Here is a 22,029-nt window from a genome sequence, read left to right on the forward strand (position 1 = left end):
ATATTGTAAATATGGATTATTCATATTTGTTGATGTTGACGCACTGGTCGAAAATGTAGTTTAACGCATACAGTTCCGAAAGTGAATGCCAGTGGAGAGCCTGTACTATCTCTTATATCTATTTTGATGTGTTCAAAATGCATCTTCTCTATAGGCACATAGTGTGGAGGATTAAACATTTGTATAACACTACTTCTAAATGTATGATTCACAGGATTCATATTTATGATACGTAATAATGGTGCTACTGTATCTCCAACAAATACAGATTGAATTATATCACAATACACATACATTGTAGATGGAAGTCCTAAACGTAAATTTGGAATGCTTTGGCCTTGTTGCATATCCTTTAAATCAATGTTTGGATCAAATCCCAACATCGCACTAACACTTGGTGATAATGCAACGTCTATATCTATGTCTTTATGAAGACGTCGTATAAAACAGGTATTACTCTCACGAGTATAGGACATATGTAAATTTGTGAATCTGTTGTACGTATTAATTATCTTTATCAATTCTGATATGTCAGTGTAATAACGTACAGGAATAGTTATAAATTTCCATTCATCACTTTTTGCAGGTTTGTAAAAAATTTTATTATTTTCTTCATTAATATTTAATATTGAATGAGGATAATGAATTTCAACAATAGCCACTTCCCACTTTTCACGGAATTCCATTCTTTGATGAAGTTTCGTAGTGTATGATGTTAAGGTGTTGTCAGGAAAATATTCCATAGAACTATTACTGGGAAGTGTAACGTAAAAATTTCCATCAGATTCCATTGTACTTCTCGATCTTCTTTACGGATGTTGCAGGTATCCAGGAATCGAAAGAAAAAGGATATCCTTTCCAATGAACAAGATATTCTTTTCTGCTGCCTTTTCTTCTTGTACGTGTGATTTTATCTATGTAAAACGTCTTTGATAACGTCATAGGTTGTAATTCCTCTTTGTAAAATAATCCATCCAGTGGTTCCTTGTTTAAATCTTCAATTTCATAAACAGGTGGATCTCTTGGTATTATCTTCTTCACTCCAAATATTTCCCAAGTCCAATTTTGTATATATCCTTTATCAAATGTACGTTTAGTTTTACTAATTCGTACTGTATCACCAATCTTAAGATATTTTGAGAAATTTGGATTCTCCTTCTTCTTCTTTATTATCATACTGATTATGCCATACTTGTAATAGGTTATTTTGAGAAACATTTGCAGGTGACATCTTTATGCTTGAATGATAACCTTCATTGTATGATTTCACCAGAAGAGGTAATACATTTAAATAATTATACGTTTGATACTTTGTAAAATACTTCCACATTTTTTTCTTTTAGAGTTCTGTTAAAACGTTCTACAATACTAGCTTTTATATAAGGATTTTTAGTTGTAATATGTTTTTTTGTTGCCCTCTAAGTACTTCTGTATTGTTTTATTAGTAAACTCACTTCCTTTATCTGTTCGGAATGTAATTGGTTTTCTGTCTTTGAACACATTTTCAATGCTTTTAAGACATCATTTGTACTTTTAAATTTTAATGGTACAGCCCAGGCATATCGACTGAATACATCTATCACTGTAAGAATATAACGATATCCATCGTTAAATTTATGAAGAGATTGAAGATCATTAATATCACTTTCCCACTCATCATCAATGTTATTCACTACATAGAAATCTCTTTTAAAACGACGACGTACATGTTTGTGTAACGTATATGTTGTTTGTTGCAGTAACCATTTTCTTATACAATGTATAGGAATTTTCTTCTTTGTAGCTATCCACAATTTTTTAACAGTTGAAAACGAGGCAGGATGTGAAGGGTTGTAGTAAATCTTGCTTAACTGTTTGCTTATGGTTTCCATCTTGACCATACTGGACGTTTACAGGCACGTTTCCTTCTCCTTATAGGAATATTACTTTTTCCTTTTCTTCTTCTTCTTCTGCTTCTTCTTCGTCGTCTTCTGGAAACGATTTCAGAAGTATTTTTTCCCTTGACGATGATGCTGTTGGTGATGCTTTCGTTCGACGTAAAATATATGACAACCATTTTGGATTTCCAATAAGTTCTTGAGGTGTGTTATTAGAAGATAAATAATTACAAAATTTTTCCCATCCCGGTGGATTTGTGTGTTTCCGGGGTCGCGACACATCAGAAATTAAATCTACAATGTGAGATCCTTCTAGTTTATCACATCTGATGTAAACAGTTCCTTTATTATCCCACGTGATATTATCATCATGTTTCATTCTATATAGTAGTAATTCAGCTCTTTTACGAAACATTTTGGGTATAGAAAATAATATTTCTTCTTCTACTTCAGGCTTCTCTGGTTTAGTTGACGTAATTGAAAGTGTCACAGGTTCTTCTTGTTTTCGTATTAAATGTAAATATTTTTGAAGAATATTATTATATTGATTCCACTTTTCTTCATCACTAAGCGATGATAATTGTAAAATCTCTTGCATTTCTTGATCCAAATTAGATTCACGTTTCTCCAGGGTTGATGATGATGATGATGGTGTTTGTATACGATTAAGAACTTTAGGTGGAACTAAAATCATCTTCTTTGCGTGTTCCATTGCACTAACGGAATAGTAAACTTGATAATGCACCAGTTAAAATAGGAGCTAATAATGCCGGTAGGAATCCACCCTGCTGCTGCACTAATAAATGCTTCTTCTTCTTCTTTTGGATGGAGTTTCCTTTCTTCACAAGATATCGAAGCGTCCTCTTGTATCGCTTTAATCTTGCTTTCTGTGTCTTTGTAAGAGGTACATTCCCTTTTAATACATTATAACAACATTCGCAAATACTTCGAATCACTGAAGAGTCTGCATTGGCCAGTATAGCTTTACGTAATTTAGGATTTGCTTTGCTCAGCGTACGAAGAAGATCTCCGTGTTTTACTCTGGGAGACATATTGTCAGAATGAAGAAACACAGTTTAAAACTAACATTATAAACACATCTTCTTCTTCTATTTTGTTGGAACATAAACGTAATGATAAATATCATCAGGAAAGATATTTGTTTGAAAACGAAGTTCATCTGGCGTATCCTGTTTTAAATCAATAAACAAATATCCATATGGTAACTTTGTTGCGTCGTTGAAACTTTCTTGAAGAAATTTTGGATTCTCAGGAGTTAGTTGATAAATCAAATGTTTATTTTTTTATGATTTATCTCTAGGATTTTTAAATAATACGAGATAAGAACAATTCAAGCTCATATTTCTGCTTTCTTTTTCCTGATGAAATATGTTTTGTGTAATAAATAGTACACTAAGATTTCTATGATGACAACCCTTTGTAAAGAAATCAACTACATTGCGGTTCACTTCACACATTTGATCATCAATAATAATAAGATGTGGTCCACTTTCAGGTAAAAAGTCTTTTGTTCGAGGTAACCCTTCAATAAATTGTACTTTTGTCGAAATTTCTCTGTATGCATTTTGCCATTCTGCATAGTACCAATAAATATGACGAAATGTTGTATTAACCATGCGTGATAAATTGGACAGGAATCGTATTACAAAGGAAGTTTTTCCATATCCACTTGGTCCGGCAAAAATACATGAAAAGGGATGTTTCCACGTCGTGTCCATGTTAAAGAGTATGATCATTCTTTCTTCATACGTATATTTATAAAGAGCCTTATTACATTTCTCTTCTTTTGTTGGAAGTAGTGTAGCCATATGGAAGAGTATCATATGAATTTGGTATTCTACGTCGTTTAATATAATTTATCTTATAAATTTTTGTTTCGGGCATGCTGACAATAGTATGGTCTTTCCTGCGGCAAATTTTTTTCTCATTGGTAATTTTGACTTCCGTGGGACTAGATTCTTCTTCTTCTCTGGCCTCCTCTTCACTATCTACTATCATTTTCTTCATTACATCAAAATTTAGGTGTTTCGAAAATTCATAGTTTAATGAAAAGCCCCGTATCTTGCATGCTTGAAACTCCTTCTTCGTACTGGGATCAAAAATACGTAACCCATAGTTCTTGGGTCCAGCCGAGACGTATTCTGAAATATAGGCCTCTTTACCATACTCGAGTACTTCATTTGTTAAATCACCTAAAAAGTCACCAGTTGGGATTGTAGTTTCATCAGGTTTTTGGTATAAATGACTGAATCTGTATCAAAATACAATACTCTTTCTTGCAGTTGTTCTAAATACTTGTACAATTCTAATCTTGCTTGTGCTGTTGTGTACGCGGCTATGACGACGTTTACTGTTGGTAGTGAAACAGGAACTTCATCTGTGTATTGCCAATATACATATATCATATCATTTACTGGAAATATTTGGTGAACGTCTATATCATGAGATGTTAATTTCTCATATAATTCCTTTGGATCATTAATAATGCTTACATGACTCATGTTCTCACGTTGTCCAGATTTCCCCAAAATGAATTTAACATTAATTTAGCTAAACTCCTAAGTGCTGGATTATGTTGAATTTTATTTTCATCAAGACACATTCCTTCCTTTTCATAAAATTGCTGAATGTACTTCTGCTTTAGCTCATCTGTTTCACACCATGATGGCCGTCCACTAGCTTCCGTTTTTGCTTTCAGGAAGGTGTTTATGTACTCTGCAAATAAGCCGCCACTTTTTGTTTCTTCATCATATTGAACAACATCATATGCCCAAATTTCATGAATATCTATTATTTTGTATCCTTTTTCTAATGCTTTTCTTACTTCATCTGCTACCCATGTACCATGTAGAACTCGGTCTCCATCGCTGTGATTACAAGATGACTGGTTTAATTCATCACAACATGCACGACAAAGTGGAAACATCAATCTATCATTTGACTTGTAAGGAAGTACTGCGTGTAAGAGATTTTTTGGAGGTAGAATACTTTAACTAATCCTTCTACTTCTTCAATGGTGGGAATATTTGAATCTCCAGGCAGATATATAGTAGGATGAAGAATTGGAAACTTCTTAGTCTTAGAGATATACGGATAAAGTGATGTAACATCTTTGTATTGAATTGTTTCTCCTTCAGATTCTTGTGCTTTATGATACAAACGTATGGCATTCACACGTCCTCCATAAAAAGCATCACGAGGATTTAATGGTGTTTTCTTTGTATACGGATGATTACTAACATACTTCTTCATCTCTTCATTTCCTGCCAATTGTTTTTTAAATTCACAGCCCCATATTTCATGCACTTCACAGCCAAAATCTTTGAATTTTCTTCTTTGTTGCTTCATATCGAAATTCCATGGTATCTGTAGTATTGTTATAGATGGGTTTATCTCTGTCGTTAGGGTAACAGTAGATACATCCATGAACCCAATCGCCTTCATATTCCCACACGTGTATTCTTCCTGTGTTGGGATCTGTCCATACACCATCTACTTTCATTGATGCAATTCGTTTTTCCTTACTACGAGCAGCATTGGTAATTTGTATGTTTCTTGTTTTTTCTTCCCAAGCTATCCATTGTACTGCTTCAACTGATTGGACATCTCTCCATCGATACCCGTTCTTTGGTACGATACCAATCGTATTTTCCTTTAAGAAATTTCTTCGATACACCAAATTACATGCACTGGCGATTGTAATGCATTCAAGTAATGGATTTACATTTGTTTCAGATTCAAATGTATTCATAAAGGAAATACATGCTTGACGTAATACTTCAACATCCTGTACACAATATTTGATGAGTTCTTTCATATTAAAGGTATCGTTTCGATGTTCAGTATACTATTGGAGAAACTTGCGTCCTTCGTCTACTTTCATGGTATCTGCTCCATAATATCTAATGTCTGGAAGTGTACCTTCATATGTTTGGTTCTCACGTCGATTGAAAAAGTGTGGGAAATATCCTTTGCACGATTGAAGACCAAATGCACCGCTTAATTTACTTAAGGGCATAGGAAGAAAGTTTAGTGAATCAATGAATGTTACGTTCCCTATTTTAAGAGATAGAATTTTCGCTCCATTCATGATTACTTCTGGAGTCCAATTCATCTTCTCAACCATGGTCTTAATGATCAAATGTCATCATAGCCCTTAGAATTATGGGCCACACATGTTACTGATTTAATGTTTGGACGACGTTGTTGAAGATGTTTTAGAAAGTCTTCTATTACATTTTCTCCGTCAAATATATTTTCTCGTTTTCCACAAACGATACAATTATTTTTGATGTCGTTGTCTTCATAACATCTGTAACATGTATGCTGACTAACCAAGACATTAGGTATATGCTCATATATGTTTGCGTCCTCATCTTCTATTTTCGTGTCTTGTGTACATTCAATATCATAAAACACAATCATAGCTTTCTTCTCCATGATAATTTTTTCATTGGCTTTTTTTATTTTCTTCTTTCATTCACTTTCATGTAACAATCATGATTAGGTGGTACTATAGCATAACAAATGTTGCAATAAGTTTTTCCACATACGTGAGAACCTTTTTCTTTTACTACATAAATTTTCAAACACTGGACACAGCATTTCACAATGGAACATAAAGGCTTTCCATTTTGATACGGCGCTGACTTGTGATAGTCATAGCATGACTGGCCATAAAATTCTCGATTACAATCATTGCAAGTAATATGGGTTTCTTTAAAGTCACATGGTGGCTTCTGATGACAACGATAACATACAGCTGTACAATGTTTCAAATGTTCATGTTTTGTTGTATATTTCTTATGACAGCTTTCGCAATAATATCCACAGCTAAAACATGCTGTCAAGCTTTCTATGACGTTGTAATGGTTATCTATGTAAAGTAAATTTAAAGGTGTTCTTTCATTATCACTTCGTGGTGCTTCAAACATAACATCATTTCCTGAAAATCCCTTATACACTGTAATTTTATAATCCTTTAAATATTCCTGAAATTTACGAATTTCAGGAATTCCACCACCATGACTGAGATCTACACCGGCAGCTACACACAGATCTTCTGCTTCTTGCTGAATTAAATATTTATTTTGATGTTTAACATATCTATTATATTGAGTTTGATTTCTTCCCTTGTATTTTTTCAGTCCTATGGCAACGACGATTGCATGTGCTAAACATTTTGTACCTGTATTCTTAACTGTGATAATAACACGTTTTGCCTTTACGTATTCCTCGGTATTCATATGTTGTTTCAAACGACCTTGTCCTTTCGGCATACGTACATGATGAAAATTCACGATGCAATCTTCATTTATAAGAAAAGCCGCATTACTTTGCAGTACTTTTTCATAACTTGTCCATAGAACTTCTGCTGAGAGATTTCTTGCTTCTCTGAACGATAACCAAAATGGGCGATGTCCTTCTCTCTCATTTGTGATTGTTAGTCCTACGTAATCATGCTGGTTCACATTACGTAGCAAATAATCTATTAAAGCCCGTAGACTTGTTTCAATTGGAGTAAAAGGATTTTCACCTGCACGCACGGGGACTAGGCGGAATCTTAACATTGTACCCTCCATATTGTATCTTCTGTATTGTCTTCTATGTTCTTCTATTATATGAAATCTATTGTTTCCATCATTAGGTCTGTTATTTCCAAATCCTACTTGCACATTTGAGTTTCGTTCTGCTTCAAATACGTATAGCAACTCGTCCATTCTTTTTTCTATTTCCTCTAAATCGATTTCTATTTCTGTATGTTCTGTATTAGCCTCTGCTAATATTTCCATACTTGATGGATATATTACTTCTTGTTGTTCTTCTTCTTTTTCAGGATTAGGAAATAAATTGGTAATCCATTTTTCTAGCTCAGTTTCGTAGAACTCATCTTCTTCTGTCATCTTCTCTTCATCATTGTAAGTCTCTCCTATTATTTGGGAGAACGTTAGATTTAGCAATTCTTCTTCTTTTGTCCTTTCTTCGATGTCTTCTTCTTCTTCTTTTGCTCCTTCTTGTAACCATTTTTTTAATTTGGACAATACGGTCGGATGCTTCCTCTCCTTCTTCTGTTATCATTCTATTATCTGCACTTTCCAATATATCTAATAGTTCTTCTTCTTCTTCATATTCTTCTTTTTCTTCTGCAATTTGAATTTCACTACCTGCATCTCTTTCTTCTTCTTCGGTATTGATGATCATCTCTTCTTCTTTTTCTTCTTCTTCTTCTATGAGTTCTTCCTCCTTTTGTGTACCTTTCTTCATTTCATCATCTTCTTCCTTCCTTTCATGATGATCTTCTTCTATTCCGATTACGGCATCTATTTCTTTTAGAAGAATTTGCGTCTCTAAATTTACTTCGATCTCCTCTTCTTCTTCTTCTTCTTCTATGTCATTAATAAATGCAGTAACTCTTTTAATAACTCTTATGTACACTTGTTTTCCATTTTTACTCCCCAGATGTATATAGGTAATGCAAAAAACTTTCTAATATGTATCTGTAAATAGTGGATATAAAAGTATTATCTATTATATAAAAGAGAACGCACAAATCCTTTGTTAGCTCATCACGCTAATACGGCTGAACCAATTTCTTTCATTTTTGGGGGGTTATTAGGATTTGGACCCTAGATGGTTTTTATCATATCACTTTAATTTTTAATTACCAGTGTCTTGAGATAATTGACCATTCAAGTGTCCATAACGTACAAATCCTTTGTTAGTTCATCATAGGTATAAAAATAAACGTATTTATATGCAACCCGCATGACCGTGTCACTCGGCGGGTTAACATAAATGACAGGCGATATTTCAAATAGAATATAAATAAAAGCGCTTTAAAAGAATATATAAATAAATAAAAAAGGGCTATATATAAGTAATTAACAATGGAATAATAATAATATCGGTAAGGATAAGGAAAGTCTGATACACGTATCTTTATTTGTATTCACCTAAAATAAAAAAGAAATGTATCTGGTTACTTATAACCATATTCCAAATAAATATAAACAGTATATATACACATAGATTTCAATTCATTATACGGAAAAAGCAGAAATTTCAAGGGACAAAAATAGCATACCTTTTAAGTAGTTAAAATGAACTGTAACTTTTTTCTTATTCCCTGGGAGTGAAACAAATGTATGTTCACAGTTTGCTTCAAGTGTGTTGTCTAATGTATAAACGTTCTGTACGTGAATTTTATACTTATTCTTTCAGAGTTTCAGCGACCACAAAAAATATGTATTTGACACTAATATCGTCCGTTTTACAACATAAGGAGCATATTTGTGGGACGTTAAACTGAAATATTTCTCTCTCTCTCTCTCTTAACATGATATGATGTCTGAATGATTACGAAAACTATCACTCCAAATTTTGATACCTTTCCGTCAGGGGTCCTTGCTGGCTCAGTGGTAAAGCGTTCACCTATGGTGCATGGGGGTCCCAGGTTCAAAATTCTGTTTCCGCCAAGTGATCTTTGTTGTGGACAAATGCCGTGTACGTGGAAGGCTATAGGTTCAAAATCCTTAACAAATAAAACACAGTTCTGACCAGAGCAAAATGAAATATATTAAAAACTATACTTACAATGTGTTACAGTTTCAAGGACCTAACGTCCTCTTCATCAGACACAAACACTGAGAAAAGACAGGTGACAGCAGATCTTATATACACGAGAAAGTGAAAGGCCACGCCCTTTCTTCTCTCTCATTGGTCGGAGGGAACCAATGAGGATAAAGGCAATTCCGCGCCAACAGAAAAATATAATGAGCCCTTTCACTTTTCCTAACACTTCTTTAAACAGATGACATACAAAGAAAAGTAAATTTCAAATAGAAAAATTAAATAAGAAAAATAAATAACTATATATATATATATATGTATAAAATGTTTTTAAATAAATAAATAATATTAATAGCCTATATGCACTTTTCTTGCTGCTTTTCTATCACATCCAACAATTTCTCCCATTGCTCGTGTATATTCATACCGCTTGTCCAATTCATTAAGTTCTCCTCTTGTTCTCTTTTTATTCTTCTAGCGTCTTTCCACTTTCTAATAATCTTTCTGTTCTCTCTCTCTAAACCCCTAGCCCCCTCCCAGTCTATTTTATGTCCCGTTTCCTTTACATGTTTGTATATAGCGTTATTATCTCTTTTCAGTCTAACATCATCCTTATGTTGTTTTAATCTGTCCATAAGCCTTTTCCCCGTCTCCCCTATGTATTTCATGTCACACTCACTACACTTCACTTCATATATTACTCCTTCTTCCTGCTCCTCTATATGATGTTCCTTCCTTTTCATTTTCTTCCTTATGCACTTCAGCAAAGTTTCTCCTCCTTTTCTATAAGTCTTCACACCACCTTTTCTTAATAACTGCTTCAGCACTTCGGTCTTTTCGCCTATGCTCTGAATTCCATACCACTTCTTGTTTTCCTCTTCTTTCCTATCCATATTATCTTCTGTTCTCTTTCTGCTAAATTGCTCTATCCTATATCCATTATTGTTCAATTGTTTGTAGAATTTTTCCAAATCTTTTTTCTTTCCCTCTTCCTCGCTGTTGATGTTGTCTACCTTCCTTTCCATGTTCCTAATGAAATTCTTTTATAACTTTACCTATGGTGCATGGGGTCTTTGGTTCGATCCCAGCTCACACCGAATGAACTTTATTATGGACAAACACCGTGTGCATGAGTGTCCTCGGGTTTCTCCCGTTTCCTCCCACTTTTTTTCATTAAACAATTTCATTTATTTCTCACCATTACTCTCTCCATTAGTATAATCGGCATTAACGTGGGACGTAAAAATTACATATTTCATTTCATTTTTCTTTTATAACTGTATATCACTTTTTCTGTGACGAGAGCAACTTCTAAGCGAGTATTCAGTAAATTAAACCACTAAAACCTATATTCATTGCACAATAGTGCAGATGAAGTTTAGCTCTTTGGCAATCTCCAGCATGGACAGCAAAAAAAAGCCAATACATTGATATTGAAACAGAAGTTAACGAATTCCTCTGCGAAAAAGATCACCCGTACTGTTGTGTTTCAGATGATAATTTATAATTATACTTAGTTGGTTGAAATTTCTCCATAGTTGTGGGGGCGAGATACTGAAAAAATCCCTACCAAGAGGTGAATGTGACATGTAAAAGTAGTCAAATACGAACGAAATTAGTGTCGAATTCATATGCAAAGATGAAAAGTGACACTGTGGATGCTGCGTAAGTCCAAAATAAGCCTTGGTTGGCTTCGAGTTGACAATGGGAGGGTGACAGGAATAAAGAATCGAAAATATTCTATATTTGTGTCGAATGGATAGTTTTCGGGATCACTGACATAAAAGGTGATATTTTGGATGTGTATATGTCCAAGGTTGGCCATATTGAAATGGGGTCATAGGGAGAACCAGTAAATACTTCAGAACAGTTCCTTTTTGGTGCGTTTCAAGACACTGAGAGTGAAAAGTGATAATGCACAAATCACATTCTGAATTATCGGAGATATGACTTCTGGTGAAGTGTTGTTGCTCCAGGGAGGCATTACTAAGTGATCACTCCCTAAAATCGTCACTGTTTTGCAGCGGCGTAGCGTAAGGGAACGCCAGTACGCCCGGCATTCCCTGTTAAAAAAGTACGTATTTCATTATATATAAATTGTTTGCTTGTAATTATCACAAATATTTCCACTGCAATCTTCTGAATGCGCTCTCTCGCTTTACTTTGACAAGCGGAACCTACGCATGCGCGTCACTCAAATTCACATTCATTCTTTCCTCTTGTATGCTATGTTCCTTGGGCATCCAGGCGTACTACAAGCATCGGGGTTTTTGTCTGCTTTCTGTCGAATGCGCATGCTCAACTACTTACTTTCTCACTCCTCTTCACCCCTCGCAACTCTACATTTTGCTTTAGATATAAGCTGGCATATTCTCAAGTATTTCCAACTCTATCTATTTTGAACTAAGCTATACAGAACATACGAGAGTGCGAAGTGCAAGGAAATAGAACAAAACAGAAATGGCTAGTTCAATGCCTTTTTGAAACACGTCGGTTATGTAAATAATAGTATAAAAAGAGTTATGCTTTAGCCCTAATTAAATGCATCGTAATTGTAATCGTAATTAAACGCAAACTTTTAATCTTCATCACAAATACATATTATGCCCAGAGGCGTAGCCAGACACTCTGAGGGAGCTCACACACAAGCATAGATATAAAGCATTATGTAGAATCACGGTCACCGATCTGGTAGGCCAAGAGAGCCAGCACTCCCCGCTCCTCGCAAAGATTGCTTGGACCCTTTGAGTCTGGATATCTGACAGCAAAATAGACACACAGAAACAGACCCCCTGAATTGTTTTAAGTGCTTTCTACATCTTAAATGATATACGTATACACTGAGTTCCGGACCCAAGATGACAAATTTCTAGGGGCGACATTTTATATATATATATATATATATATATATATATATATATATATATATATATATAACGAGATTGAGGGATGGTATGTGAAGAAAGAGAAAGAAGCTTCCCACGAAAAAGAAATGAAGGGAACTAATTATACTGAAAACAATGTTCATTCAACAATGGGGCAAGTTTTCTCGTCACAACGGTAGTGGCAAGAAGGAGCTGAGACAATTGCTTGTTAGCTTCTAACGTAATCCACGCATTTGCTTCTGTATGCCCCACTAGGCCACCAATTAGGGTGGCCTGGCCCCGTAATTTTTTTATAATCCCATATTTCCTCGGTATCATATATTTCCCCTCGTATTGCTGATTCCAGCAGTATTGTATCGCACAAGTGACTAACTTTGGCATCCCCATTTCGGAATACCACGCTACGCTACTGCTGTTTTGCAGGGCCGTAGACAGAAATTTATTTCAGCGATCGAAAGCTTGACAGGAATTTATTTCAGCGATTGAGAACATATTTTACTAAAATGTCTATCATCCAGGGGCGGATCCAGGATGATTGTTTGGGAGGGGCGGTCGTTCGAAGTCAAATCAAGGTAAGAGCGGATTGCAAAAAAAGAAAAGAAAAAAGAAAGAAAGAAAGAAAAGAAAAGAAAAAAATAGAAAATGAGAAAGAGCTCTTCTGTAGAATTAACTTTCTTAAGAAAGTAAGGCCTATCTACTTTAGGTTTTAATTTACGTTTATAATACAAAGATGAAAAATACTTAGGATGTGTTTTATTTTTAAAATAAAAAATATAAAAAGTTCCCTATTCTGGGGGATGCGATCACCCAAAACACACTCCCCTGGATCCACCCCTGCTATCATCATCTCTAAAATTAGATATAATTTACAAAAAAAAGTAGTGATTTCGTTTGGGCAAAAGCTCTTGATTGCAAAGGCCTGCATCCTGTGTATGTCCCTGCTGCTCTGAATTGTCAAAAGCTCCTCTTCAAAGGTAAGACATAAAATGTAAAGAATAAACGTGTAACATAGAATACAATATAAATAGAAAATATGTTATAATTAAGAAATAGAAAATAATCATAAAATGAATTTGAAGGACAATTTTAAAAAAAATCAATAATACTTGAAAGTAAAATATACTTTTAAAACAATTTTGCATTTATGCACGGCTACAAACAAGTGAGGAGTGCCATGTAAATTTAGTAACAAATATAATATTGGAAAATTATTTCGAATTAAACTAGCTGTGACTACATTACTTCAAACTTGAACTTGTGGAATATACAGTATGAGCGTAGCTCAAATAAAATAATCAATAAGAATGGTCTTGATTGGAAGCTCGGACCATCCACGTAAAAGTAACTTACATTAACCATTCACCTAACAGACAATGACGCACAGGGCTTGGCACTACTTTATCAGATGGTTCTATCAAATGTCACTTAATTAAAACAGTAGTAACAAATTTTAAAGCTTTAAAAAGTGTCCTGAAGAAGAGGAAGTTCATTTTGCACATTGTAACTAAGTTAGAAGAGGTTTACGTCCTAACTGAACGGCGCATCTACCGAGTCAACTTTTGGAATATCCCCTTAAGGTAGCTTTCAACGCAACTAAGGGAAACGTATGTGAATGAGTAATAGAATCCTCCGTAGCAGAATGGATAAAGTCATGGTTCGATGACCACAAGGTTCGTGGTTCGAAACCCGTCGCCGAAATCAGATTTTTTAAAATCTTAATTCCTCGGTTCTGAAGATCTTTCTCTCCTTTCGTAATCATCTGATGCTCTAAAAAGAAAAATGAAATGAAATCGTTGAGTTTTACGTCCCACGGTTATGCCGGTTAGGCTAAAGGAGACGGTGATAATGAGAGATGAGTGAAATGGTGGAATGAAGAAAGTGGGAGGAAACGGGAGTACCCCGAGAAAACCCACGAGCACGGTGTTTGTCCACCACAAAGTTCACTTGGCGGGGGCTGGGATCGAACCCGGGACCCCAAGCACCAGAGGTGAACGCTCTACCACTGAGCCACCGTGCCCCCCTGCTCTAAAAAGAGTTCTCCACATTAATTCGACAACTGCCTAATATGATCCTCGCAGTTCGAAAACTTCCCTTCTTATCTTTCACAAAATCAGAATTTTCGTTATAATACGAATGCTCTCCGATCATTTTTCCCCAATTCTAAATCTGTGTATACAAATCATCCCTCTCTGTCTCCATACTTGAATCTCTCTCTCTCTCTCTCTCTCTCTCTCTCTCAATGTCACCCAGGAAGTCATATGGGTTGAGATCAAACCTTCGACTCTTGAAACCAAATGTAAGCTCTTTAGCAATGTGCTATCGTAACTTTATAGGTTTGTTGTTAAAACCAGTGTCTTTTAGACTTTATTCGGGGGGGGGGGGGAGGAAGAGATTCTCCGACGACATAAGATTTTCACTTTTTATTAGTGTATTACTATACATTTGATCAAAAAATACGTATTTATGAAGCTCAAGAGAGGGGGAATTACACCCTCCTGTCCTGCCCAAATGACGCCCCTGAAACATTTGCTTGCACTTACTGAAAAGAAATTCAATGAATCATTGAATAAAACTCGTTTCTGTCCGTAGATATTTTAGAGCTCTTGGCAATTTCCATAGATTTCTTAGGGAGCATCTTACTAGCTTGCACTCTTTAAAGAAAGAAAAGAATGAAACTAAAGATATTTATGAAGCTCTGGGAAGATTGTGTGACTTTCCTTTAATTTAGGCTCTTAAAAATATTTCAGAACAAACGAATGGAAAAGACTGTTTTAAAGCTATAACGTTGTAAACTTGACTCCTGTTTCTTTTTCAGCTGAATGGAAAGAGTGTACTACGTCACACACACTGCTTTAGACAAGGAGAGGTGGAGGACGGGGAGGAGTTGGAATGTATACTAGAAGCAACTAATCGATTGATACATGTATTGCGGGAATGCATAAGAAAACTGGGCAAGAGTTTGTTATTCATTTGGACTTAGAATTTTTGTAACAAATTTTATGCCGCTGTACAGCTGTACAGCTGTATTGTCTTTACTGTATGAAGAGGATATTATGAAGAAGAAACTTCGTAAGAACCTGAAACTGACAAAACCACAGAGAGCATCAACACGTAGGTGTGGGAGCCGATATGCAACTTGGACTTAAGGTAACTGAAACCACGTCGATTTCTCCACCAAAAAGAAGTTTAGAATTGTGGCAAACGATTATAGTGTGAAGTTGTGGATACGCACAAGCGTGGAACTTGACAAGGATTGCATTTAAGAGTTGCAAATATTCACTCACTGAGTGATGGTGTGGCTTTACTTCACCGCTAAAGGTGTCAAAACGATTGATATATGTGAAGGGTCAATTGATGTACGAAAATATCTTCAAATTTTGATACGTAAAGTTTTTACAACAGTTAAAGATTGCTTTTGTGAAGCAAATATGGACTATTTCGTTTTCCAGGACGATAATGCTTCATGTTACCGAGCGAAAATCGTTAATACGTGGTTCAACAATATGAGTATTCGGAGACTCATGTGGCCTCCAAACTCACTTGACATGAATCCAATCGAAAATGTGTGAGTCAATATGAGCAGAAGATTGAATAGACAATTATCTCGAGTAGAATGGAAATCACGGAACAGGTATTCCGGGCGTGATTCCACGAAATCGACGCTGGATTTTGCAATAACCTTGTTACCAACATATCTGGATGATTCGCTACACTGCAGAAATCCCTGTTGGACGTACAAAACACTAGTTTGCTGAATTGTACTTCCTGATGTTTGTACAAAATATATCTTACCCTTAACCCCTTCAGTGTGGGTGGCGAGTTAACTCGTGTCTTCAAAACGCACCTGCTGTGCGGATGGCGTATATATACGCTTTCATTTTGCTTTGGCTATTTTGTATTGCGTATGGCGAATATACTTGCCCATAGTATGAGTACTGTTATCTCGACAATATTTAGCGAGTTTGCGCTCAGCTGGTTTCAATTGTTGCTTAATAAAAAGAAGAGGAAAAAGAAATAAATTAAAATAGAGTTTGAGCTTCGTCAAATACAGTTTTCATTCTATGTTTTGTTTGAGAGCAGGCAGCACAGTAATGGCGTCAAAACGATATTTCAACGATGCTGGCATCGAGAAAGAGTTATTAATTAGTGATTCTGATGTAAGAGATTTTAAACAGATTTAGAGTCAACAGGTTTGAGGGCGGAGGAAAGTGATGATGGCGCTTTTAGTGATAATGACAAAAAACTTACTTTTTACAGCGGTTCGCATCTGAAAATTACGCACTGAAGGGGTTAATATATTTTTTTGTTTTCTGCTCTTGTTGACCTTTCTTATTTTTATGTGTAACTCTTTCTACAAAAGATCTGGTACAAAATACACATAGCTACTTACACATGCATATAAATTAATTATATTAATCTCAATAACCTAAATAGTGGCCCCGCGTAGCGTAGTCGCTATCGCTCTCGTCTTAGGTGCGAGTGGTCCCGGGTTCGATTTCCGGTGGGAGCACTCGGTCGAAAAATTGAAAAAAACGCTTTTTCAGACCAGCCACCCTGAATGAGGTTTTCCTGGGTTTTCCTCCTCGCAAATGCCGGGATGGTACCTAACTTATAAGTCCCAGGTCGCTTCCTTCCTTTCCTAATCCTTTCTTCCTTCCCTCTCCCCGGATAGTGTGATCCCCGAGGGACATCATCCCTCAAACGTGACGGGCTAAATGGCCTTAGATCCGAAAGCCCAGAAATCTAAATCCCCCCTCAATAACCCAAATCTCTGGCGCAAGTATTAAGGATGAACTGCTTATTGAGAATATGCATTGTAATGTCATCAGGAATTCATCTAAAAAATAGTTTGGTTATTGTATTTTGTGAAACCATATCCGAGCAAGTGTCTTTACAGACTGTAAGAAATCGTATGGCAAACTGTCACCTAAGCGATCATTGTTTCCTTTCAGTAGAAAGAAAACTTGTAATGAATATTGCTGTAGAGAATGTGGTAAAATCATTCGATGTTGGACATAACAATCAACGCAATGTATTCCATTAAAAGTTTATTGTAAGCTTGTTCGTACCATGTAATCAGCCCTTCACAGGCCCGTAGCCAGCCCGGTGAAAGTTAGGGGGGCCCGATCCAAAAATATTATAGTACATCACCACATTATAGTTCATTTGCAAGCCTGTGAAAATTTTAGAGGAGGCCAGTAAAAATTTAGGGGGGCGGCCTCCCTCGACCCTCCTGGATACAGGCCTGGCCCTTCATAGTTTAAAATACATTTTGTTTCTGTGGATCATGATGAAGTTTTGTTAATTGCTATTTACTTCTTTATCCAATTTATAATTGTTTAATTTTTTTTTAACATGAGTTTCAATTTCAAAGATTTCTGTGTAAGGTATGATCAAACAATTATGCTGTCGAATTTCCTTATTCTTTTAGTAACATAAATCTTTGCTGTTGCATATAGAGATCACGTCAAAAAATCTAATGTGCACAAATTAAGGATATACGAGAGAAAATATAAATGATTTATATTTTTTGTCTCTTGCTTTTTTGTAATAAATGTTTCAAAGATAAAAAATGTTTGCAATAGCCTATTTTATTCTTGTTTTACTTTACTTACTTATTGTGTATTTTATGATATTAACGAATGGTAGAATATTATTTGTTGGTCTGTTTTGTTTGAACCTTCTTTTATTTCTATGCATTCATGTGCATTCTTGGAGGGAGAGAAGGTAAAGCTGTCTTGAACTTCTTCGACTACACAGAACACACCGTTATTATTGTTTTAAAAAACTGCAAGTAGAGGTAGTGTGTCTGCTACGCGGAATTCGGTAGGTCGAGCACGAACTCCCGCAGCCCATCCTAAATTCTGCATTTCTTCAGTCCCACCAGGCGAATGCCAGAATTGTATCTTCTATAAGGCCAAGACAGTTGTTTTCCACATCCTTGTCCCTCCCCTATTTCGGTCTGAGCCTTAGCTAGCTAAAGAGTTTAAAGATTGAAACTTAATTATTCCCAAAAAAAAATGTTTACATTGCCCAGTTCTTATTTTCATTGCCCGCCCACCCAGCAACTAGGTCCGCCTTTATCCGCCCACCCCATTAAACGTTTCTGGCGCCGTCCCTGATTCTGCGGGAAGTTACAACCATTCCCACAAAACACTACAAATTCTGGTGTCGGCCATTTTGATGACGTCATATTTCCGAAACCCGACCCGATATTCTTTGGGACTTCTTGTGAAACATTTACGAGCAAATGTGCTAAGCGTTTTCGGTAAATTTTGTTTTTTAATTCGGAATATTTAGGTTAACATGCAAATAAGCTGAATTTGATTGTATTTTAAATTGCGTTTTCCTCCCCCACTTCCACTCCCCGAAAAAAGGGGAAGCGTACAACAGAAAGTTGGGGACTTTTGATATGTTATTTAGAATGACATAATGAGCGTTTTTGTGAAGAAAAACCTTGGCTTCTAATTTTTCCGAAGAAACACCTACTTTTTGACTAAAGTTCCTGGACTATTGATCCTCTTACAAAGGAAGAGATTGAGATTGTATATAGAAGTGGAAGATGGTTTACATACCAATCGAAAGCACTAATGACGCCTATTACGAAACTGTAATAAAAATTTTCCCAATGCGTATACTGTGCGAGTTATATGAATATACAGGGTGCCCAGAAAATCCGTTTCCACCCCTAAAAGTCGCAAACGATGAGACAGATGCCAAAACAGGGAAACACGTGTTTGATTATTTTAAAAGTAAAATGTATCAAAGCGAAAAATGTCCGAGGATCACCCGTAGGGTCCCAGGCGGGGTCCAACTCAAAAATTGCAGAGAGCTTCTTCGTGGCTAAGCGGTTAGCGTACGCATCTTTGACGTGGGAGACCCGGGTTCGATTCCCAGCGGGATTTCATGTGGTTTGGATTCCACGTTAATCAATAGGTCCACATTTCATATAGCCTCGTTGCTGAAAGGGACGTTAAACTCAAAATCAAATCAAATCAATCAAAAATTGCAAAACGTAGGGGGGGTCAAGAAGCATATCTTTGGAAAGCTGTTGAGAAATGAAAGAGTACGGAACGAGTCTCGACTCTCTAAAATTACCTAAAAACATTTTAGGGGACAAGATCCATAAAACAAAATTTTGAAAGATTACACACGAAAGGCAAAAACAAGTTAACCAAAGTGAATTAAATTGTGCACAGATATTGTAGAAGTAAAATGACAAAAAACGACTTTCGTATACTCCTGCAAAAAAAGGTTGGGTGGGGCAAAGACCCCTCCAAACCTTTGATCACGAAATATCGAAAGTGCTAGTAACAGTATGTCAGATTTGTGTAAAGTACATGAAGACTTGCAACGAAACTTTGTGTACGGACAAGACGCCAAATATAAACACATACTGTTTTCTATTTTCTAAAAAAAAAAAAAAAAAAAAAAAACGGTTTACGGGGGCAAAAGCCCCTACCTAAAATTTTGAGTGTTGACGTCCGAAAGGCAGAAAGAAACGAACTAAAGTGAATGTAGTTGTGCACAGATATTGTAGACATAAAACGAGGGAATACGGGTTTAGTATACTCGTGGAAAAAAAAGGGCTTGTTTGCGGCATCGGCCCCTCCAAACCTTTGATCACGAAATATTGAAAGTACTAGTAACAAAACGTCAGATGTGTGTGTAAAGGACATGAAGAATTCCAACATAACATTGTGTATCGACAAGACGCCAAATATAAACGCATACAGTTTTTTTATTTTCTGCGGAGAAACGGTTTTTAGGTTGCAAAAAAACACACCCCAAAATTTTGAAATGTGTTGCTGAATGCTAAGAGGAAGTGAACCAAAGTGTATGTAATTTTGCACAGACATTGTAGACGTGAAATGATTATATGGGTTTCGTATTTTCCTTCAGAAAACGATTGGGTGGGGCACCGAACCATCCAAACCTTTGATCATAAAAAATCAAAAGTGCTAGTAAAAGTTTTTCAGATGTGTGTTAAGGACATGAAGAATTTCAACATTGTGTACATATGGACAATACGCAAAAAATAAACATATACTGTTTTTTATTTTCTGCGGGAAATTTGTTTTAGCGGCAAAATCTCCCACCAAAAATTTTGAAAGTTGACACCCGAAAGACAAAAAGAATGAACCAAAGTGAATGAAGTTGTGCACAGATTTTGTAGGCATAAAATGAGGGAATACGGGTTAAGTATATTCGTGGGAAAAAGGGTTTTTTGGGGCACCGACCTCTCCAAACCTTTCATCACGAAATATCGAAAGTGCTAGTAACAGTATGACAGATGTGTGTAAAGAACATGAAGAATTGCAAAATAACTTTGTGTATGGACAATACGCCAAAAATAAACGAATCTGTTGCTTTTATTTTTTGCGGAAAAACGGTTTTAAGGGGCTAAAGAGCCCACCCCAAAATTTTTAAATTTGATTCCCGAAAGGTAAGAAGAAGTGAACCAAAATGAATGAAATTTTGCACAGATATTGCAGATGTAAACTGAGGGAATACGAGTTTCTTATTTTCCTGTAAGAAACGGTTAGGTGGGGCACGGACCCCTTCAAACCTTTGATCATGAAATATCAAAAGTGCTAGTAACAGTATGTCAGATGTAAAGGACATGAATAATTTGAACGATTTTGTATGAACATTACGCAAAAAATAAACGAATACACGTCTTCTTATTTTCTATGGATAAATGGTTTTAGGGGGCAAAAGCTCCCACTCAAAAATTTGAAAGTTGACGCAAGAAAAACAAGAAGAAATGGACCGAAATGAATGAAATGTGCACAAGTATTGTATTGGTAAGATGAGGGAATATGTTTTTCGCATCCTTCCTGAAAGAAAAAAACTCTTGACTGGACCGAAGCTTTGAGGGGCGAGAGGTGTGGACCAGGCACGTAGCCAGGATTTGGTGAAGGGGGGGTCCGTGACATGAAATACTGTGGTCACACCAGGGGCTCGATCATTCTAAACTATTTTACTGGAACATATACTGGTTCGTTTAGCCAGGATTTCGTAACGGGGGGGGGGGGAGACGTGACATGAAACACTGAAGGCCCGATCAATCTAAACTACTTTACAATCAACATATATTGCTTTGTTAGGACAATAAAATGAGGATATGTTACTAAGTATTTTAATAACAAACTACGAAGAAATCTCGAGTAAAATAATAAAAAAATGTATTGAAAATGATTTTACAATATTTACGTTCTTGCTCTGAACATTCAAATATAACAATTTTCCTTTCATTACGATCTCAACTATTATAAAAAGTACATATTCAGTATTATAAAAAGTACACTCATGTCCAAAATGATTGTCGCATATCTATGACTGTCTTCTTGTAAGAATATAATTTGATAATGATTTTGCAGGGTACTTTAATTATTGATACCATGTGTATAATCGGGAAATGTATAGACCCTATTTGTGGTAAATTTCATAGAAAAAGAATTATAAATACGAAAATTAGAGTGAGTAAAATGAAATGTTGCTAAATAAACAAGAAAGTTTTATTATTTTTTTTTTGTTGTTCTTATTTACTGATCTTTTGACAAAATTTGCATTTACATGTCTTTGCCGATTATACACATACTAACATTGTAAGAAATACAGGGCGAATTCGTTATCAAATTATACTTCTACAACAACATATTTATAGACTTGCG

The sequence above is a fragment of the Thermobia domestica genome, chromosome 5 (genome assembly GCF_964235325.1).
Source record: "Thermobia domestica chromosome 5, izTheDome1.hap1.1, whole genome shotgun sequence".
Taxonomy (NCBI): Eukaryota; Metazoa; Arthropoda; class Insecta; order Zygentoma; family Lepismatidae; genus Thermobia; species Thermobia domestica.